We start from the raw sequence: 24,871 nt of genomic DNA, 5'->3' as shown, positions 1-24,871 counted from the left end.
TGCTTGTGTTGGCAGCTTTACAACACAAGCAGTTCCTTCGACCACATTGTTTGTAGCAACCGGGAGATGGAGTAGGCTGCTTTGTGAGGTCTGATATAAAGTCCTGTATAACAAATACAAGAAATTATAATTTATCCAAGTCAGAAAGCATTGCTTTGAAAACGTTAAAAGATCAAGAGGATATCGTAATAAAACCTGCCGACAAAGGGGGCGCTGTGGTTGTCATGAATAAAACAGATTACATAGCAGAGGGAAATCGCCAACTTTCAAACTCCATATTTTATAAACAATTAACCACAGATCCAACACTAAATACTATTCGAAGGATCAACAATCCTTCAAGAGATGTTCGACAAAAAGCATATAGACAATGACACCTTTGATTATCTCCGACCTCTTGAGAACGAAGCAAAGGCCGGAAGATTCTATATGTTGCCTAAAATGCATAAAACGGGCAATCCAGGTCGACCAATTGTTTCAGCAAATAGTCATCCAACTGAAAAGATATCAGAATTTGTAGACCATCATCTAAGACCTCATGTGAAAGAACTACCCTCTTACATCCAAGATACGACTGATTATCTAAAGAAAATGGAAAGCCTCAATCCTCTATCAAGCAATACTATACTTGCATCCATGGACGTGTCTTCTTTATATACCAACATTCCACAAGACGAAGGAATAGCAGCGTGTGAAGAGGTATGGAACACTCGTAGTGAAAAAAATCCTCCAACTGAGTGCCTTGTTACACTTCTGAAACTAGTGCTAGAGAACAACAACTTCTCTTTCAATGAAAAACATTATCTCCAGATAGACGGTACTAGTATGGGCACAACAATGGCCCCGTCATATGCCAACATATTTATGGGCCAACTTGAAAAACGCCTCTTGGCTAGTGCTCCATACCAGCCCTTATCATGGTTCCGATTCATTGACGATATTGATTTCAAATGGACAGATTCACAAGAACATCTTAATGAATTTCTAGGACACTGTAACTCTTTCCACCATTCAATAAAATTTACATATGAATCATCTATGGAGAAAATAAACTTCCTCGACACTACGAGTTACATCAAGAACGGAACCATTATAACGGACCTTCATACCAAACAAACGGACAAACATCAATTCCTTTCTCCTAAAAGTTGCCATCCTAAACACTGCTCCCGTGGCATCCCATTCAGCCAGGCATTGCGAATCAAGAGAATATGCTCTACTGAAAATACGCAAAATGCTAGACTTGGACAACTACGTAAACATCTAGTTGTTCGAGGATACAATAACAACATCATTGATAGCGCTTTCGCAAGAGCAAACAAAACTAGTCGCCAAGAACTTCTAGAGTACAAAGATAAGAATAAAGCAGCTAACAGAACACCCCTTGTACTCACTTACCATCCTGATTTTAAAAATGTGTCTTCCATTGTTCAGAAGCATTGGAAAATTATAGAAAATGATTCAAATCTTAAAAAAGTATTTTCCTCACCACCAGTCATGGCCTTCAGAAGACCTAAAAACATCCGTGACAAATTAGTGACATCTGTATTAGCAAAGCAGCCTACTCCATCTCCCGGTTGCTACAAACAATGTGGTCGAAGGAACTGCTTGTGTTGTAAAGCTGCCAACACAAGCAGTTCTTTCATCAGCTCCGTTACTAAACAAAATTATACCATCTACTCAAATTCCAACTGTAAAACGGAGAACTCAATTTATATATTAACATGTGACACATGTGGCATTCAGTATGTGGGAGAAACAATGGACAAATTTAATATTCGTCTCAATAACCATCGTTCATGGTACAAAACCAACAAAAACTGTCCTCTCACAAGACATCTTCGTTCAACGAAACATTCTTTTGATAATGTTACCTTCCAAATCATAGAAGTCAACACCGAGTGGGACACCACGGCGAGAAGGAGAAGAGAAAATTTGTGGATCCACCAACTCCACACTTTAGAACCTGATGGTCTTAACGAAAAAGATGAGAAAAGATACAGGAAAGATAAAGAATAATTTAGTACACAGCATCGTCCTTTTTATCCTGTAATATTGGCCAATGGACGTTGCTAACTTCAACTACCAATTTTGTAAAAATTTTGAACTTCATCCAAATTATGTATTATTTTCAAGGCAGCTAAATTCAAGTTCAACATATACATTGAGCTGCAAAAGTTTCTTATCATCTACATCCGATTTCACCTGGATAGATGCACGCTTGATAAAGCTAGTTAGTCTAGCGAAATATTGCGTTTATTTTCATCATTTTGTAAATATTTTAAACATTCTTATATTTACATACTAAATAGTGTGTTAAAATTACATTGTTAGGCAATCTATATATATATATATATATATATGTATAAGTACGTCTGAACCAGTGACAACTCTACAAGATTTATCCATCGGATCACCAGCAATGATGGTGATACATGGCTGTATATATATATATATATATATATATATATATAATTCGTCTAAACAACAGCCCAACAATTTTAGATCTGTAAATTTTTGTTCCTCCCTGGCCGGGATTATATAAGTACGTATTAACCAGTGACGACTCTACAACAGATTTTATCCATCGGATCACCAGTGATTGTGATACAAGGCTGAAAACACATTTATGTATATATAATTCGTCTAAATAACAGCTCAACAATGTTAGATATGTAAATTTGAGTTAGCAAATTTTTTTGTTCTTCCCTGGCCGGGATTCGAACTGATGCTACTGAGATATCGTGGCACCAAATCGCCTTGCACTATACCCGACGCGCTAGACCACTATATAGAGCCTAGGTGGTCGAGTGGTCTAGCGCGTCGGGCATAGTGCAAGGCGATTTGGTGCCACGATATCTCGTAGGTTGATTTTCTAGGCACTTTATAAATATTCTAACGCCTGGTATTTCTTAATCATAAGAAATCCGATGGACAAGTTATAATTTACAGTTGTCACTACACATAGGCAGACATATATATATATATATATACAAGTCTAAATTGAAAACAACGTTCAAACCTATGATTGCGTTGGATAAAAACCGCAATTTTTATACGTGTGCATGCAAAACAAATTTCTTGTTAGAGGGGTCTAAATACAGCACAAACAACATTTTCCAAAAGACCAAAAGAGTGAAAAAGTATATTTGAACAAAACGCATTTGACTAACAGGTCGAACAACAAATGTTCTTAAACCCTGCTGACTGCCATTGGCGATTGCCAAATAAACGGATCACCGATGTAATAAATGGATCTTAATTATAAATTTAATACTAAACAGAAAACAATAAACTAGCGGAAAAGATGGTATACCGCAAACAAAAGGTGCAAAGGTTTTTGTACATTATATCCGGATTTCGACAATTAATGTCTCTTCAGTGATGTTAGGAATCGAAACGGTATTTGGAAAGCCATACAATTTACCTCAATTTAGGATAGACTCTTTAATTTTGAGGAGTCAAAATTGGATGAACGGATCATATAAACCCGAAGGCAAATATAATACAAGCCCAAACGAAAAAATATAAACAAGTCTAAATTGAAAACAACGTTGAAACCTATGATTGCGTTGGATAAAAACCGCAATTTTTATACGTGTGCATGCAAAACAAATTTCTTGTTAGAGGGGTCTAAATACAGCACAAACAACATTTTCCAAAAGACCAAAAGAGTGAAAAAGTATATTTGAACAAAACGCATTTGACTAACAGGTCGAACAACAAATGTTCTTAAACCCTGCTGACTGCCATTGGCGATTGCCAAATAAACGGATCACCGATGTAATAAATGGATCTTAATTATAAATTTAATACTAAACAGAAAACCATAAACTAGCGGAAAAGATGGTATACCGCAAACAAAAGGTGCAAAGGTTTTTGTACACCATATCCGGATTTCGACAATTAATGTCTCTTCAGTGTTGTTAGGAATCGAAACGGTATTTGGAAAGCCATACAATTTACCTCAATTTAGGATAGACTCTTTAATTTTGAGGAGTCAAAATAGGATGAACGGATCATATAAACCCGAAGGCAAATATAGTACAAGCCCAAACGAAAAAATATAAACAAGTCTAAATTGAAAACAACGTTGAAACCTATGATTGCGTTGGATAAAAACCGCAATTTTTATACGTGTGCATGCAAAACAAATTTCTTGTTAGAGGGGTCTAAATACAGCACAAACAACATTTTCCAAAAGACCAAAAGAGTGAAAAAGTATATTTTAACAAAACGCATTTGACTATCAGGTCGAACAACAAATGTTCTTAAACCCTATATATATATATATATCACGTCTAGATATTAATCAACGATCTTTCTTACGAACGTCTAGATATTAGTCAACAATCATTCTTACGAGGGCGCTGGATCGATACGATAAACGACTCATGTACACAATAAATAAATTATATAAACGCCTAAAAAGTGTACAAAACAACACCAATATTATAAAAAGGAAACAATAAATGTAAGTATCTATAAACATTTCGGATAACAGATATCCTTTATCAGTATGATTATGATGTAAAATGAATCATGTCAATCTATTCTGATTTAACTATAACAATCTTGAAATTTATACAATTAAACCGAACACAACAACGCTTGTACATTTCTAAAATTTCCAAAATGACGTAGGTAATATAGGTATTTACAACAGAGACTGCATAGATATGCTTCTAATAGAAATAGTAATGTGCGATATGAACTAGTGCATTTCTAAATTTTCAAGGTGACGACAGTTAAGATATTACAACAAAGACTGCGTACAAATACATTCCCAATGAACCAGTTTGAGCTGGTATAATATTTCAAATTTGACAACGGTAAAGTAATTACAACAGAGGCTGCGTATTTAAACATCCCAAATAAATAGCAGTTTGATAATGATTAAAATAATAATAATATATTAATAATTTTGACAAAGGTTAAGTAATTGAACGTGGCTGCGTACTTATACATCCCAAATGAATAGTACCCTGTGATTTAAACTGGTATAATATTGGAATTTTAGAGTTGACAAAGGTAAAGGAATAGCAACAGAGACTGCGTAGTAATATGTAATATAACCCAAATGAAAAGCACTGCGCGAATTAGAACTACACCTTTTCATTGATCCCATTTCGTGCCATAGTTTTTAATTTTCTTATCCAAAATCTTTCTCGAGTGAGTCTATCCTCCCTTGACCAAACAGTGTTGTGGTCTATGATTGTAATGATCAGTCGATTGGGATCTGCCTTAGCGTGGCCAGGGGATCTCAAATTTCGAATGAGAGGAAGATCTGGCTTGCATTCATTGTCGATACGATGGCTGTTCATTCGTTTGTGAAATGGCTGTTCTGACTCATCAACATACTGTTTACCACATTTACACTGTAGAAGATACACAGCATTTGTAGTCTTGCAATTAACATTGCAAAATATGGTGTATTCCGTACCAGTGGAGTGACTGTTAAAAGTCTGGGTATTCAGTATTTGCTTGCAATTCAGACATCGTTTGTTTCCGCATCCCTTGCAAGAGCCCACAGACGAAGAGCCTAATTTAGAGAATAAATCAGCTCTCACCATCAAGTCTTTAAGGCTTTTGGGCCTACGAAAAGCCAGTACAGGTGGCTCGGGAAAGATCTTGGATAGTTTATATATAAAGTCTCTGATTGATTGTATAATAAAAACTATAACATTGAAAACTATGTAACCTTGTGTTACAGTTTTTATTATATATAACCTTTTTGTTTTTGTGAAATCCAATCGATTAGGGAGGTTCCATTGATTTAATTAATGGACCATGCGTTGTTCGTTTATGTATGTCTTTGTTTGTACGTTATTTTTGCAGAGGGATCAGGTTTTGGTGGTTGCTATGGTCTGTCGCAGATTGATGTCTGACAATCGCCTGCTATGTGATAGTGTGATTACATTTTATTTTCCTCCTCATCCTCCTCCTCATCATCAATCATTTTAAATTAAGAATTATATCTCCATCATGCAAATCTCTGATTGTTTGTCAGGTTTTGGTTTACTTTAGGGTTTTTTTGTTTTGATCAGCTCTTCCAACGTTTTTATTAAGTTTTGGATTTTCAAATATTTCGGCCTCGAATATCACTGAAAGAAAATAATTGTCGAAATGCGCATCTGGTGCCTAACAATTGGTACCGCAAATGTTATTCTTATAATATTCGGGCATCTTCCGTGTAGCATACAAATACAAAATGAAGTCTATTGTCCGTATATCATTCGTTTATCATATTGTATTCGTTTGGTTTACATAAACTTTTCATTTCTTGTACGGTATATGATATAGACGAGCGTTTCATTTATCTTGTGCAGTATAGGATTTCGTTTTAAATGAGCGTATGGTCTAAACCTTGAAGTTTAAAACAAATCAATTGTCAATGTATTGGTTTTGTTTAATTTTCATTCTGTAATTCACTCATCTAGAAATCACAGAAGTTAACTCACGCGAAGATCAAACGAAAGATACCATTCATGGTACAAGACCATTTAAATGATAGTTTGTGTCACCGCAGAAGTTCCGACTATTTGGCTGGTGGTACCATCGGGGAGGAAACCTCCACCAGCAGTGACATCGACCAAGTGGTTAATTCAATTTGTAGAAAAATATAGCATTAGACGACATTGTGTTTCCGTAGAGTTACTATGAACATACTAAAGTAATAAACAATGTATTTTGAAAATTTAAAGAAAATAAGAAATATGAGAAAACATTGAACATTTTGTGATCGGAAACTAAATGCCTATAAATCATGCTAAAACGAAATTGATCGAATACATTATATGTGTATCGTCAATTAAGGCCCAACAGTAGTTAACCGATGTTAAAATCTGATAAATCGATTCAGAAAAAGCAAATGAAGGTTACAACCAGAAACTGGGAGAATCAGACAAAAGGATCGAGACCAAATACGTCGACAGTATAAGCGTTTTGTACTGTGTATACATCACCCCCCCCCCCCCCCATGCGAATCTATACTCATTTAAAATTTCACAATCGGTAAAATTCCAGATCAGACCACATACTGGTATAAAGATCTAAGACTGCGAAAACGTGTCGATAGTGAATTTAGACACCGACACATCGTATTTGACAACAAATTCGTGATGGTGATCGTAAAACGTATGTAGTGTAATTTCAGTCTTTCTTTTTCATATTCTTGTTGGAGATGTTTGTGTAAAGAGCCCACACTGTTTACAAAGTGCATGTATTAACAGAGATATGTCAGGCAGAGCAGATGATAAGTTACTGCTGTGAAAAGGGAAGTTTACAATTGGAAATATCAAAACATCACATCATAGATTTGAAGTCGTCCATCTGTGTCAATATCGCAAAAATTTTCCTATCAATTTATTTTTAAATTCACACATTTTAAAAAATAGTATTTGCTAACGCAAAAACGCCAACAGCATTGGTAGGAGGCAAATGGAATTTTGCATAATTGTTATGCATAAAATATTGTGCATATCATTTCTACCGACGTAAGTCGTAGAATGTCAAACATAAGGTTGCTAATCCATCGACAGTGGCAAAAGCTGAACTATTTGTACGAAGCTTTACAGTTCAGTTGATAGACCTAGATGCTTCATATCTTATTAACAAATGCTTTACGTAACGAAGTCAGAGTCTGTCATATGTCTATTGTTCTTGACATAATTTTCATGGTTCAACGATTTGCAAAACAGCTATAGGTTTTTGTAACCGTGACGTGAACTTAAAATTCATATTAAATAAGATGTACGATAAATATAGGCTTAGTTAATATATGGGTCCCTTGCAAGGTCTTCATATCCGTCAGTCAGGATTCATTTGACATCGTACTCATCTCATGGATCAGTAATCAAGGTTTTCATGATCAGGTCTGTTTCTTAGATAAGCAGTATATCAACTATGTTTGGTGTTCGGATATAACCTCATCATAGATACCAGGACTGAAATTGTGTACTCCAGACAAGCGTTTCTAAATCTAAACCAACGGTCTAAATCTATATTAAAAACGAGAAACGAAAAACACTTATGAACCACATCAACAAACGACAACTACTGAACATCATATTCCTGACTTAGGACAGGTGCACTTGCATAATGAACATGTACATGTCAGTATTACAGGTTCATCTGACCTTGACATAATTTTCAGAATCATCGGTCAACTTTCAATTTTTGGGATAGATCTATTTCTCAGTTCTATAAGCAATGTGCGTTAAACATGTATTTTAGGTGTATGGATGGATTGTAGATAGTTCATCCAGTAGGTTTATTCGGCCTTGACCTGATTATTATGGACTGATGATAATGTTAAGTTTACATGACATTTCTATTAAACCTTAAACTTTTAAACTTTCAATATTGATTCAATCATGATCAGCAAAGCAAGTGAGACATTTCAGCGTTTCCACTCTTCTTGTTTAAAATTAAATAAAGAACAAGGTATGATAAGGAGCGTTTTGCATCCTCAAATAAAAAAAAATGTGTACATAACTAATAGAGAATTACAACATACAATGCTAACAATGATTACCTTTAACCAAATATTGAGATATAATACCCATGATACCTTGAATTCTGAAACAATGACTTGTGTATGCTTGATTTATACCTATAAATCGCATACACACACATTTCTGTTTTTTTTTACGTTGTGTTGAACTTCCAGTAGTTTTTTGAATCGACTGATACGATCGGTATCAAGACATTTAATTTCCGTATACAATCCTTTCAGGTCTAGTATCATCTTGTTATAACTTAAAGTAGCCTGTTTGAACGTTTCGGGACTCATTGATTCATACAAATTTTTGATTTCGTCCTCTTGTCCGAAGCTGCTGTCAGGGAACATAAGAACTAACCAGGGATTTCCATAGAAAAAGTGTGGCAGCGTTTTTGATCTTATACATGAATCTAGAAATGACAGAAAATAACCCATGGCCTCTTTAACGCCTGGCAAAGAGTTATGGTCCTTTGGTATCGTTAGTAATGTTATACAATGGAAACATATTGTTTTCAGGTGATTGGAAACTGCAACTCTGTGAAGCTGATTCGTGTCGTCTTGATTGGAAACGTATGTCATTAAGGTACGGCAAGCCGTCATCAAGAACTGTTGACTAGGATTCAACTGGCAGACGTCTAAAATATGTCTCTCATATCCAGACGTGCAAACTCTCCATAGGAAATCCTTGTCGCTTGTCATGACTGAGTTGGGATTTTTATGGACCCATTTCATTACGGCATATACAGGACATTTCATCAGTCGAATTCCTGTGGGGGAGTCCTTCGAATTAGGGTCTGACACTTCTTCCTCTCGCAAAAGAAGTGCTGGAACAATATCTATGTCTAGAGATGGCTTGGTTGTTCTGGATTCTATAGATATGTTAGATAACGTGTCGTATAAATCGCTAATATCGTTTTCTTTATCCAAGGTTATATTATATTGATGTCTAATGTTGGTGGTCTGGCAATTCTACTTATAGAATATTTTGTTTCGTGAAACTGTTCATTCACAAGTTCACGGGTTTTATCGATAATTGATTCGAAGACTTTTAAGTGATCTTTCCTACTTTTTGAAACACTCCGCATTTTCGGATCTATGGGTACCAGTATAACAAATCTTCAGCATTATTTACCCGAAGTGTCAACAATCCGAGGGTATTTCCTGGAATAGAGTCTACATCCATTCCATTTATATCAAATATGAGGATGGTATCAAACTCCAGAGCATCTACGACTTTTAATCCCTCTCTTGAACTACCAAACTTTATCAAATATTCGGGAAGAACCAACCCTTCAAACTGCTTTGCTGCAAATTTACGTATTCCTTGCATTACTATCCTAAGAACTTCATCCGTTGTACGACTATGTTCTTCCCCCTTCACACAAGAAAATCTAGAACTGTGAACATACCTCCGTTTCTCCATGCAGTCCTTGCTGGTGAAGGGGTTGATCTCAATAATCCTCAATGGACATGAACATCGTCACATGCACACGAGTATCTAGCATACCATATCAGAGGAGTGACAATGACAAGATGTACAGGGATATAAAAAACAAATCTAAGTTTAAGGGTTATAACTTTGGAAAAACTCGATGGACCGGGTTATTCTACCGAAAAAATCTACTAATTTTCATGTGTATCCAAAATACCCTGTCAATGGAGTTGCGATGTCAAGCTAGATCAAGGTGCATACTGGATAACCTCAAAAGTATTGACCAAATGGGTATAACTCGGGGAAAACTCAATGGACCAGAATATTCAACCTCCAGGCACATCACGAAGTTATAACAACCTACTGGATTTTATGTGTATCCAGAAAGCTATGTCAGAGGAGTTGGGATCACAAAGTGCATACTTGATAGGGTCAAACTTTCTAAGTTCAAATGTCCATAACTATGGGAAACCTAATTGAATCAGAACATCTTATCTATACTGAATAAAATTGAGAATGGAAATGGGGAATATGTAAAAAAGAAAACAACCCGGCCAAAGAGCAGATAACAGCCGAAGGCCACAAATGGGTCCTCAACTCAGCGAGAAAATCCCGCACCTGGAAGTGGTCCTCAGCTGGCCTCTAAATAAAAATGTGTACTAGTTCAGTGAAAATGGACATCATACTAAAATCCCAAACATATAAATGAACAAAAATTAAAAAACATACAAGACTAACAAAAGCCAGAGGCTCCTGACTTTGGACAGGCGCAAAAATGCGGCGGGGTTAAACATGTTTTGTGAGATCTCAACCCTCCCCCTATACCTCTAGCCAATGTAGAATAAAGAAACACACAGTGATACGCACAGTAAAACTCAGGTTAAAAGAAGTCCGAGTCCGATGTCAGAATAGGTAACAAAAGAAACTAAGCAAAATGACAATGATACATAAATTAACAAAGGACTACTAGTAGTTACTGACATGCCAGCTCCAGACCTCAATTAAACCGATTGAAAGATTATGTCTTCATCATATGAAAATCAAGTACAATCCCTCCCATTAGGGGTTTAGTATCATATCATCATAAAATATATGAGAAGAACATAACCCGTATCATACCAACAACTGGTTTTAGAATAAATGTGTTTATTTCCGATGCAAAGACCCTATGAGTGAATCAATATTAATACCAAAATATGCAATCCTTAATGACTTGACAACAGTATCGTAACTATATCCCTTCCGAATAAGTCTGTTTAAAGGTTTGGTTAGCTTCTGAGGTGAATGCCGACATTTTTGTGCTTTGTAAAGAATATTACCATAAAAGATTGGATGTGAAATACCTGAACGTATAAGATGTCTGCATGTTAATTTATATTTACGAATGATGTCCTTGTACCGCTGATAAAATTTAGTAAATGTTTTGACTAGTTTGTGATATCGAAAACCCTGGTGTAATAATTTTTCAGTAATACAGAGATTTCTTTCGTTAAAATCAAATACGTTGTTACATACAAGAGCGAATCGAACAAGTTGAGATATATAAACATCATAAGATGGTGACAAGGGAACGTCACCATCTGAAAATGGATAATTAACAATAGGAAATGAAAAATCATCTCTTTTGTCATAAATTTTGGTATTAAGCTTCCCGTTAAAAATATAGACATCAAGATCCAGGAAAGGGCAGTGTCCATTGTTAGTATTAGCTTTATTTAAGGTCAGTTCGGCAGGATAAATCTCTTTAGTGTACATACTGAAGTTTGCATGTCATGGTCAGCAGAAACATATAATGCAAGATATTGGAAAGTCCACTATACGGCTTGTTTTTTCACAATAAACAAGGTACGATCCCCTCCTTACCTTTGTTATGCTATTGTAACTATCATATTTATTAAGTTGGCATAATTTGTTTTGTGTGGCCTAATAATATGTTTACATAATTTGTACTTGTTTACAAAATGATATTGTACATTTTAACTGTGCAGTTTAGAAATCACCGGAACAATCATAAAGACTGATGGAATGATGAGAACTTTCTATTTTACTTAAATACCGTTTCCAGAATGATCATAACAAAAGATGCGTAATTTAAACATCAACAATGTTCTATAAGGTTCCGTTCCAAAGTTTTTTAGTAGTTTCTTTCTACAGTGTTCTAGATATTTCCATGACAACTATATATATACAGACATTAAAGTTAAACTTTCAGACATAGACATAGACATAGACATAGACTTAGACATAGACATCGATAGGCATTAATATTCTCAGCAGTTGGATTGACACTTTTATTTGCAAACAACATCATTCTAGATTGTGACCTATTTGACGTAATATTCTGCGTGAATTCCCGAGAAGATTTCCGAATAAAGAAAAGACAAAAGATCAGACATATATTTTGACAGATAAGTTGACATTTCTTTTTGTGTAATACTTCTTGTAAACTTGTGTATAATAATTCTTGTTAAATTTTATTATTGATTTATGTCTTTTGTTGGCTACAATTAAAAGGCAATTTTCTGGCGGTATTACCTTTGAAACTTCTTTTTATTCATTTAACATATTTCTTAACCAATAAGTGAATTGTTTTTCTTAACTTTTTCCAGATATAGTTTTAAAAAATTTGACTAAAAAATTGAAAAACAAAAAAGATATTAGGGGAAAAGTGGAGACTTGACATGAAAATATTGGAAATTTAAAACTGCGAACTTGTTTGCTTTTGAAACTCCTTTTTTTTTATTTCTGTGAGCACAACTTTCTGGTTTTAAAAACTTAAAAATCTGATAATTTGTTGATTGAGTTTAGAATACTTTATTTTGATTATTTCTGACGTTTTCGAGATATTAGCGATTTAATTTAGAAAATAAAATTTTCTAAACGCTCGGTTTACGTATGACATAACAGAATACACAAATACACAGATGAAAAGACTTGCCGTAAAGTTTGGAACGTGCCAACCAAATATTTAGCTATAGGCCGACTGTTCGAGCAGATCTTTTGAGGTATCAATATATTATCAAATGAAAATTTTTATATTTTCTTATAATTTATTGTTCAAACTTTACAATTAACATCAATAAAAAATAAAGATAACTTTAAAGTCTAAACGTAATAATCTACTGCACTGACAGATTTATATATAAATACATAGATTGATTTTCATATGTCCGAATGTAGAACTGAAAACTTTAAAAAGAAATAACAATTTCATTCCAGACAATTATTTTTAAGAAGATACTGAACTTTGTTTTTCGATTTAAAACAAATTTCTTCACAAGTTAAGACATAATAAGCTACTATCCTGGCAGATTTGTTTTTATTTTGAAAGTGAAAAGTATTGAATTTCTTTATTTTTTTTGATGATTGTGTCTGTAATTTTATAATAGTATCAAAATAGTATATACCAGACAATCGTATTAAAGAAACTATTTTATTTATAGTTAAAAATTGCGTTGTTTATTTCCGCCATTTATACAGAAATTTAACGTAATAGGCTACTGTCCTGGCAGATTTTTTTACCTTCAAAAGACGAAAAAAATATTAAATTATAAATTTTTGATATTATTATTCCCTAAACTTTATAATAGTACAACTGTTTTATGCCAGACAGTTGTTGTGGAGAAATGATTTCAATTGTAAGTAAATTTTTCTCGGCATTTTCCGCCATATTTTTCTTAAAATTTAACTGTCCTGGCATATTTTTTTTCAATTATAAATTTTCTATTTTTACAAACTTTACAAATAATGTAAGTATTTATCCTGTTCTTTATCATACAGTTTAAATTTTAACAATATGTTGAGTAAAACGAAAGTTACAGATGAAAACGTATCGAAAATAAGTTTCCTGGGTTTTAGACCTTCCCATTGGATACAGACACAATACAGTACGGACAAATCGGAAAGTCCGGAAACGTTCTTTTTCGCATGCAATCTTCTGTTAATAATCTCCAAACGCAATAAGATGGTCATAAAGAATAACAACACCTTTTATCGTGTAAGATGTTTGTTTAATACAGCACTGAATCGGTTTCCCTGTTTCCTCGAATTCTTCATGTTCCCGCCCCTTACTCCCGGTTCCCGTCCCCCTTACTCCCGGTTCCCGCCCCTTACTCCCGGGTTCCCGCCCCCTGTCCCTCCCCTCAAAGAGGTTTCCTCCAGTTGTTCATATTAATGCCTACTCCGGGTAACATTTCCATTGTTGAATTTGGTCTGAAAATACATTGCATTTAACTGAATCATTACAATTTATGAAAATTAAAAATTAAAATGTAAATCTTGGAGATGGTTGTAGAGGAGATGATTCAATGAAACGCGTTATATCTATCAATCGTACATATCGGTATCGTACCAATACCAATTGAATACACATATAATTTGTAATTTTTCGATATGAACAACAGCTTTACCAAAAAAGATATTTTGCTATAAAATTTATACGACATAGAAGCATATCTGTGTTAAATATATTTTTGGGTAAAGCTATAACATGTATAACTTATAACTATTTTCTTAAGGTCAACTATGTCAGTTACAACATGTATGTGACGTCAGTGCGACATCGCAAGTGACCTTTATGCACTTATGTGTTAAGATTATTCCAGTTTGTTTAATTATCAATAAAAACATAATTTTGAAAGACTTGAATAAATTTACTATTTAAGCAATTTCAAGTGCCAAAAAAAAAAAATGGCTCTTATCATACCTCTTCTTTTAAGACTTCGAACAATTTGTCGGTTATAAGAAGTTATTGACAATTTCGTTGCTTGTCTCCACAAAGAGTTTTTGTTTGAATACTATGATTTTAAAAGTAAAGTCTGGCAGAACATAATTTATTTATCAGTACTAATTTAGCTTTTAACTAGCTTTCAGTGACTGCGAATGTTCATAGATCGGTATTTTGTGCCTTTTGTGTGCTTGTTAACTGTTTTTCTGCTTCATGTTGACCAAAAAAAAAAAGCATTTTCAGACTGATTTCTGCATTTTTTCTAAAAATGTTGTAACCCAAAAATCTTAGCTTAGAAAAGGATATGCGCTAACAAATATGTTAATCCGCCATACCCTTGACACCTGTGTGTGTCTGTCTCAAACTTAAACTGTAACGCAGTGGTTGTCGTTGGTTACTGTCTGCCATATTTGCATTTCGTTCATTGTTGTAATATGTATCATACTGTTCATTTTTTCTTGAATTGATTCACATTTTGTCAAACAGATCCTTTTATAGCTTATCATAAGCCATAGGCTTTGCACATTGTTACTTTGATACCATAGAATTTTTAAACTGTTTTCTTTTTTAAAGCACCTGGTCGATACCTCTGCTGTAGGACTATAAGTCCCAGAGGGTATCAACAGCTCCACAGTCGGTGCTAGTCAGGTATTGACATGATTCATAACATACCTTTTAAAATGTCCATTTATGAATTTACAAAACATTATGAAATTAAGGTGCAGATTCCTTCTGGCAAAGTTAACCTTAGACTTTATTTGTTAAGTCTGCCTAACGAAGGCCAATACAAAAAAGCATAACTATCAAAACAATTTTTATTTTCATTTGTTTGTTGAAGCTCAAACTGAGACGTGTAATAGTTGAACTTTTTGTAAGGGGTAGTTTTAAAAATTTTATGATGAACATAAACGATATTCCAAGTTTATAACTTGATGATTGATTGGTTTATTGTGGTTTTTTTAATAACAACCCGTGGCAAATATCAAATACATTCTTATTATCATATTAATTTTGATAGTAATTTATTACGAAAAAATAAATAATGACACGTATCATATTGTTCGAGAGATTTAATCGATCTGAATTTAATGAAAAAATGTTGAAATAATTTATTTATGTCATGAATTGATATACTATATCCTTTCTCTCTGTTGATTAAAATCATAGTATTAATACAACACACCTGCAATACCCGTTATACCATATTTTTACACGTTTACAGTTCTTATTGACATAACATTACCAAAAGATCTTCAAATATGCCTAAAATATAAAGAAAAGAAACCAATTGAACGCAAATGAAATAAGTTGTCATACCTGAGAAATTAGTATTCGCTTTTTTTAGTCACATTTAATACACGTAATCATGATATTGACTAATATATCAATTCTCAGAAGATGAAATGATAAACAGCTGTTGTACATCAATCAATCTGATGCAGGCAAAAACAAAATGAAAAAAAAAACCCCATCGATTTCAGTTGATATTTTGGATATTTATTATAACATTAAATGCTTCTTTCATGTGGTTTTATCAGAATGTTCAAGCGCTGAACGACGAACATATTGTCTGCAATTCAAAGTAAAAATGTTTACACTGTCAACGCGTATGGGCCCTATAAAAAAGAAAAAAAAATGTTCAAATTAGAATAAAATTTTGAATCGTATTTCTATAAGAGGTGCATGTAACTAAAAAAATTATAGAAAATAAAATCAAGCTTATCTTTTGTTTTGTATTTAATATTCCCATGAATTTGTACTATTTTTTTTTGTCATGCAGGGTATGTCCTTCTATGTTGTGATTGTTCTGTTAAATAATAATATTAACAACAATCAAAACTTATGAAGTATTTATAGAAAGTATTTAGTAATGATGTCCGATTACGATGGAATAGATACACCTTTTTTCATAATCAGACCGCCGTTCTTCTTTCAACATTCCTGGCCTATCAACTGCTATTTACATGGTTTAAGTTATTTTAATGACAGGAAAACTTTTCTTGGAACTTCAAGTTCCCGCAAAGCGGTTTGTGTTTGTACCGGCCGACAAAACGGCCAAGAATGTGGCGGTGGTATGACGTAAATACTTCACGAAAATTCTTAAGAATGACATTACAAAGTCTTCGTTATTCAGGTCCATGCGTTCAATAGAAAGTCATATAGTAAACTATCACATCATTATTATATCTCAGCTTAGGGCCTTTTCTGAACATTTGAAGGTACCTGCTATGTATTGGTTACCTAAGCTCCACAAGAACCCCGTAAAGTACCAACTAATCGCGGCCTCTAGTGGGTGTTCTACATGTAATCTTTCAGTGCTTTAAACTAGTTCCATAACTACTTTTAAATAACTTATCATTAACTTTTGTAATAAAGCAAATGCCTAAACAGTATTGTTTTTTATGCAAAAAATCATTATTTGAAATATGCAACTTAAACCGGGAATCCCACATGTATCTTAAGTTATTCACGAAAGAGGAGATTTAAAAGAATCACAAATCTACCCTTCTCTCCTATGGTATTAACATAAAAAAGGACGATGACATTCTTCCGTCTTTATACTGGATACGTAGACTTCACAAAAGTCTTCATAAAGAACGATATGTATCCAGCTCGTCAAGATGTTCGACTAACATATTAACTCATACAGATGTCCAAAATACCACCATCTCCACAGCATAACCTTTTAAGCAGTTGTATGTAAAAAATTCTAGAATAAGGTTGAAAAAAAAAATAATCAAAAAAAGATTGAATAATTTAAAAGAGAGACAATAACTGGGAGACTCATGTGTTTGGAAGGAATTTAGAGGCCATAATTTTGATATTGTAATATGTCTTGTTACTTCAAGGATGAAAAAGAATGTTTCGACTTCAAAACAAGAATTATTGGTAGAAAAAAGTAAAATAACAAAAAATACCAAACTCCAAGGGAAATTCAAAACGGAAAGTCATTTATAAAATGGCAAAATTAAAAGCTCAAACACATCTAACGAATGGAAAACAACTGTCATATTCCTGACTTGGTAAAGGCATTTCCTTATGTATAAAATGGTGGATTAAACATGTTTTTATAGCTAGCTAAACCTCTCACTTGTATGACAGTGGCATAGAATTCCATTATGTTGACAACAATGTGTGAGCAAAACAAACAGACACAATAGGTAAAATCGTCAAAAATTGAGTTACAGCAGTCAACATCGTAATATAATCTTAATCACCATAAAAACAAATAACTGTTGCAACAAAGAAACACAAAATGGCATGTGGACAAAGTTCATAAGCAAAAATGAAAGACAAGAACTCAAAATTGGCCATAACACAATTGCGGGATTTATAAGTACCGATCCACGTCATAAGTATATAATCAAAAATGGATAAACAGTAAATGTTGAAAATATACAAGGACAAAAAAGGGGAATTTTAACACGTAATTAAGATGATAAACAACGTCAGTACCTATTATCCAAAATTCAAGACCATCATGTATTATTTGTGAAGTTGATACGGAATATTTATCAACAAGGTCTTGGTGTCTTCCGATGAACTTTTTTAGAAACAGGACGAGACGTTCTTTGCCATAACCTTGGCTCATCAACTTTCTGCTCAGACACTTGTGAAGTTTTTTAAAGTCTGAATAGCAGCTGCAAGCTCTTGAATACCGAATGAGTTGGGAAATGTATATCCCATATGCAGGTGAAATTGGTATATTGCTGCTAAGGTGGGGAAAATTTATAATTTCAAAATTAAAATCGTCTCGCTTGTCATGGTTTTGGTAATGAGATGACCACTTATGTCAAATTCGAGGTATAAGTCTAAATGTGGAGCAGGATCTGCTTACCCTTCCGGAGCACCTGAGATCACCCCCAGTTTTTGGTGGGGTTCGTGTTGCTTAGTCTTTGGTTTTCTATGTTGTGTCATCTGTACTATTATTTGTCTGTTTGTCTTTTTATTTTTGGCCATGGCGTTGTCAGTTTGTTTTCGATCTATGAGTTTGACTGTCCCTCTGGTATTTTTCGTCCCTCTTTTCTAAAAATGAGGTGGAGGACTCCGTGTCTGTTGTTTCTTTAATTTCTAGTTTTGGAGGATATATTAAAGGAACCCAATCAGAAAAGTTTGGATTGTTGATGGAAAACTCGCCTTCGTGGTTGCTGCACATGTATTGTGCATTGTTCATTGTATAAACTCATCAACTTATCAACAACTGAAAAATAAAATAAAAATGTCATTTACTAGAAACTCTTTTCTTGGTTGTTCCTGTTTAAAGTAAGAAACATGATTTTCGAAGAACAGATTATTGAAATACTGCAGTTACACCGACTTTCAGTCTTTATTTTAGATTCTGATATTCTCTGTATTAGAAATAATTAAGAGACTATGTTGCAACTCCTTCAAAAAATTGACTTTAGATGGATTTGGTTATTTTTTGTATTGGTCATAAAACTCCTCATTTATTCAAATACTTGCATGCGAGCAATATATATGGAGTATGGCTTAATACGAAGTAAACAGACAAACGGACGGGCATGTGAATTAAAATATTAAAGACAGACTGGAGTCGGGACGAAATATTTCCGAAAATCACACGAACACGCATATAAATATTTATCTTACCTCCTATACATTTCTAGGAATATCATTGGTTAAAAGCGTCCGCGTGGAGACCGTGTATACTTCATATGGGGTTAGTAGGCGTGGTTTATTATAATTCACGGTTAGTAGTGTTATTACGTCCCTTTATAAAACAACACGACGTTGAGGAAAAATCTGAAACGTTTCGCCCGGACTAGAAACGAAGACATTGATGATGAACGATTGAAATTAATGCAGAAAACATATCAAAAGCTAACAAGTTGTTATTGTTGCCATTTATTTTTGTATAGACCAATGGAAGTAGGTTCTTTATATTGAAGATCACTTTGATATGCCATTAGTGTAAATACCACATGCTAAGTTATATGGTAAGATAAATTCGTTACACAGTGTGCTAGTGACCTAATACGATATATATGATGTCAATAAATAGGTTACTAGCACACTGTCTAACTAATAATGTCGATAGATCATGGGGGTTTTTAAGTACCGTCTTAATTTTATTACACAACAAAACAAAAATGCTTATCTCTTCCTTGTTTGAAATGGAAGAAGATACCAACAGTTTCTCTAGATCAATGAGTCAAAAGAAACACAGATGACACATAACCAAAGCATAGAAAATCTCATGTGATCAGGAAGGATATTTCATCCTTTGCAATATTAATTTTAAGTATGTACTTTTTACATACATTCAAGCTAAGATGTATGTCTCCCAATTGATAAGATATTACAGGGTTTGTATTAAACTAAAAACTGAACAAGATGACACAAACCAGGTGATGCATCATTTCGGGTTCAAAATCTTATTCAAGGTAATCATTTGTTAAAGGAATGAACAGATTAAAGCCTAACAAGTCAGGCCAAGTAGTTGATGCTGCAGGTTAAATACTTCTTTCTGAGTCGTTAAGAATTGATCTAAAATATAAATATGGGCGACAGTGCCACTGAATGTGTAATACATCAACAGTTGTATCAAAACAATTCTTTTTATCAAAACAAATAAAAAAAAGCTAATCAAAAGTATTTTTCGAAATTGTCAGAATGTCATTATAAGTGGACAAATATATGACCAAACTCATTTGTCCATCTAACATTTGAAGCAAATATTGCCATGATTTATCCAGAGACATGTGTTTGATTATGTCTATAGTTTACTGCACATAGTACGATGGCTGCATATTAAAAAGCTACCTGTTTGATTTTTCGAAAATTGATATATATGTCACCGTTAGCGAGATCAATACAGTAACTATCAAAATATTGATACCAGCTAAAGTCAAGGTAAGATAAAAAGTTTATGTACTACCAAATATAATCATATTTTTATTGTATATGACGACTACACTCTTAACAATTAAAACGGACAAAATGACCAATATATTATAGTGCATTCTGGAATTACTTATTGATGAGGTAATGTATTTCAATAAAATTAGAAATACATTCCTATTTATACATGTTTTGTTAAATCCATCAAATTGAAAATTTAAATAGACGTTTATATTTGACTTGTATATATATATTTTATAAAACAGAGTTTTAATCAATCATTTAAAAAAAAGATATAGTTAAGGATTTACGTCTTGGATACTCATTAATACAAAATGTATATACATGTATATATGTTGGCATATACAAGTCGATATACACATGTTTTTGTCTATTCATTCATATGAGGTAGAATTTATACAGAAGATTCCTGGGAAAAATGAAAAGAAGCTAGTAATATCTTTAAATTACACTTTCCGCTATACAGATGATGTTCTGTCACTTAATAATTAAACGTGTTTAACAAGATTCATCAGCGCCTGCATATGAAGTATATATCTCCCAGTTGATACACTATTTAAGAGCTTGCATTCATTTCACGGTTTCCATGAAAGAGGGTTGATGCTTACAAGGAAGGTAGTAAACTTATGGTTCCAAGTGATGAAGTTGAGGCCACCCCTTCAAAAAATGTTACGGACATAATCGCGAGTTGATTGATCCTATGGAATATCTGTTCCACAGATGACAATGGATATGTTCCAGATGTTGTACCCACAATTCCTTCCTCTTTTCCACGAATGTGACACCACCGAATTGGACTTTTCAACGAGTTTCTTACACAAGAAACACGACGGGTGTTACAATGTGGACCTGAGATCACCCCACGTTTTTTTTGTGAGGTGTTTGTTGCTAAGTCTTAAGTTTTCTTTCGTCTGTTTTGTATACTGTTCTTTATCTGTTGGTCGTGTTTCGTTTGTAAAATAATTTAAGCTTTATTTTCATCTTTTACAGGAATGGTCGATATCACTGCTTACGGACTATCAATCCCCGAGAGTATCTTCAACTCATAAGTCAGTACTTTGGTGATCCATGATTTATTAAAAAAAACTTTTCTAAAATTTTCCGATCATAGATTTAGAACTTATTAAGAGACTAAGGTTTCAACTCTTTCAGGGATAGAAAATCCAGATGAATTGATTTCGAAAAATTTCAAATAGAAGGATTTGAACGTTCCTGATGCAGGTTAATCCAGAAAAGTTCTATTCATAAAGTGGTTTATTCATTTTGTTTATCATATGTTTATTACATGTGTATAAACATATAATAGACAAAATGAATAAAACACTTTGTTACTTTGAATATATCAAATGAGAATACTTTAATGAAGAACTTAATGTATAGTAATGCACCAAGGTTAAATAGCAGGATGAAAAACGATATGTGTTCATTGTTGGTTCACTAAAACAAATGCATAGTCAATGTGAAACAGAAAAAGTTCGATGAGCCTAGCTTTTCTTTTTGGTTGGAAAGCTAATGATAAAAAAATCAAATATTTGTCGACAATGACAATTTACTGTAGTGTATATTCTTACTAAATGAACCTACTTGATCTACCTGTGAAGTGGATGAATGGTTCCGGAATTATTTACTTTATACGACTATTCAATATCCATTTAAATCATATTTTACGCTATCATTAGGTTATCTGCTGATACAATTACTGGAATCTGACAATGTGACAATTTGTCGGAATTAAAGTCACATTTGTAATGCAAATTACAACTGGAAGGATTTCTTTTTTTTTCAAAAATCATCAAATTAAGTGCATTTATCTAAATTGATTCATCATCAAGATATTGAAAAATAATTCTTCAATGTCGTAAAGTTTGTAAAGTCATTAAACAGATTGGTCTAAGATATTGCTTACTTGTTCGGACACGCAAAACTAAATTCTTATACAATTTGCGCGTTTACTTATTTTCCGACTTCTTATATCTCAAATTCAATGTTTTTCAAATGATAACGGAATTTATACCTTAAAATAACCGTTCAAAAATGAACCTATACACATAAGGTTTACGAGCTTTCCACTGCAATATTGTCAACATGATAAATCTGTTTGCAAGTCCATGAAATTATGGGTACATTCCGACAGAACAATATAGAATTGGTTGTTGGTCCATGTGGATACCGATTTTCAAATATAATCATCTTTAGTTTGTCATTTCTCTTATATTCTGTAGTGACTGTAAACGTTACTAAGATGATGAAGTATACACAATTTGTTTCCTTCGGAGACAGAGATACTTAAAAATAATTTATGGAGTGCATTTAATTCTTTTTTTGTCAACTCTCCAAAGCTAGTAGACAAAACATCCGGCTAGTGATGGCGAGTTGTGACGATGTTATTATTCACCTGATGACATAACGTTAAACTATGGTTTTTCTATTATCAAAACGATGGGATATATTCAGTGACAATCACATTAGAATATCTAGATAATTGCGAGTTTATTATTGATGAATTAAATTAAACAATCGAATTTCCATCAAAACTATTATTTTAATCCAAATCAAACAAAATGGCTCCGTTTTGAAGGCCTCACTGTGGCTTTGAGATGCAGAACAGCAATAAAAGCGCTGTTTCTTTGCTTTTTGTATGTTTTTTGTTAGTTGTGCATGTACAGATTTTGTGTCATGAATGAATACCCCATATCCTTTGTTTTTTTCTACTGAATGGTTTGATGCTACTTATATTATAGGAGATTGTTTTTTTAAACAAGATTTATAATTATGGAGATCATTTAAGTGAATATATTATCATTATCTATTTTAGAAAGATCTGGAGATTATGGACCAGATAGGCGAAAAAATAAACAACTGGCAGCTACCAGTTTTTGCTTTGGGTCCACATGAACAGGATTTGGATGCATTGATACGTGAAAGCTGATTTTCGAGTAGTATGAATATAAACGACACAGAGGGGAAGAAACACTGCGAAACAACCGATGAAATATTGAGGTGGGTAATGAAAAACGTCAAGAAATTTGCAAATGAAGATTTTGAAAGACTTATTATCAAGGACGACTTAATCCGATTTTGTAGTTCGAGGGATGGGTTGAAGGTCAACGATGCTTTAGAGTTTGATTGAATACTTCTATTTGATATAAGTGGAATGATAGTATCGAAAGAGTTGGCAAGATATTATTCCTCTGAGGAAATTCTTGGCATGATGAAACTTTGTGTCATTAATGCTGAATATCTTATTAGAAGATTTCCTGGGATAGAAAAGACCGAAATATTTAAAAAGTTTGCAAATGGAGAGTACTTCTTAAACACAAAAAAATTGTAGGAGAAAGTTTTCAAATCTATAATTGACAAAACGCGAAAAGTGATTAATGACAAATTATATGATAAACACAGTTCTTATTTTCTTTGTCGTACTGCAAAAAAAAACCTCCTACATTCGATATCATCATAACGCTTAACAAAGAGAAAGACATATCTGATCTTCGTGACGACATCAAATTGGTACAAGGTGTGCATGTGGCAATAGAGTCCGATAAAAAACCAAGCCTTGATATTGATTTTGTCCCAGCATTTCATTTACGGAATGATCGTGTTCCCAACCCATATACTGAAATATTACCCCATGGATTTAGAATTGAACAAATGAACTGTCAAGTTTATGCTGTAATGAAGTGGGCACATCGCAGCACAAAAGCCTCATCAACGTTTGACAGTGCTTGTTTATGAAGAGAATGTACGTCTGGATATGAAAAACATATTCTTGATGTTTGTAGACAAAATAACAGCAAATAGATATAGGAAGATGTGGTATGAGTACCAATGAGACAACTCTCCATCCAAGTCACAATTTATAAAAGTAAACCATTATAGGTCAAGGTACGGTCTTCAACACGGAGCCTAGGCTCACATCGAGCAGCAAGCTATAAAGGGCCCCAAAAATTACTAGTGTAAAACCATTCAAACGGAAAAACCAACGGTCTAATCTATACAAAAACGAAAACACTTATGAACCACATAAACAGACTACAACCACTGAACATCAGATTCCTGACCTAGGACAGGTGCAAACAATTGCAAAAGCTTCCTTATGACTGCTTGTTGTTTGCTGAAATCGTATGTAGCCAATCAGCATAAAACAAATTAGATGAGATCGATTCCTGCATCTCAACATTTAAAGACTATTTGTTTCTACTGCGTTACTTTTCTTACAACGCCAAGCGACCATATTTCACTATCTGGGTTGAAAGAGGCTCTAGGATATTTTCTCTTTTTTTCTGGGTCTATGCATAGAAATCAAAAACCTGCCTCATTACTTCTT

The 24,871-nt window shown here is 33.6% G+C and overlaps 1 long non-coding RNA gene across 1 annotated transcript; it reads left to right on the top strand.

Moving 5' to 3' along the window:
- The first annotated feature begins 20,365 nt into the window (after positions 1–20,365).
- LOC127714214 (uncharacterized) lies at positions 20,366–24,672 on the top strand. Its single transcript, XR_007987623.1, has 3 exons — positions 20,366–20,535; positions 21,535–21,593; positions 23,360–24,672. It is a non-coding gene; the product is annotated as an uncharacterized LOC127714214 (long non-coding RNA).
- The last annotated feature ends 199 nt before the right edge of the window (positions 24,673–24,871 follow it).

Source organism: Mytilus californianus, unplaced genomic scaffold, assembly GCF_021869535.1.
Source record: "Mytilus californianus isolate M0D057914Y unplaced genomic scaffold, xbMytCali1.0.p SCAF_9, whole genome shotgun sequence".
Lineage (NCBI taxonomy): Eukaryota > Metazoa > Mollusca > Bivalvia > Mytilida > Mytilidae > Mytilus > Mytilus californianus.
Note: the sequence above shows the minus strand (reverse complement) of the source record. Positions and strands in the feature narration are given on the sequence as shown.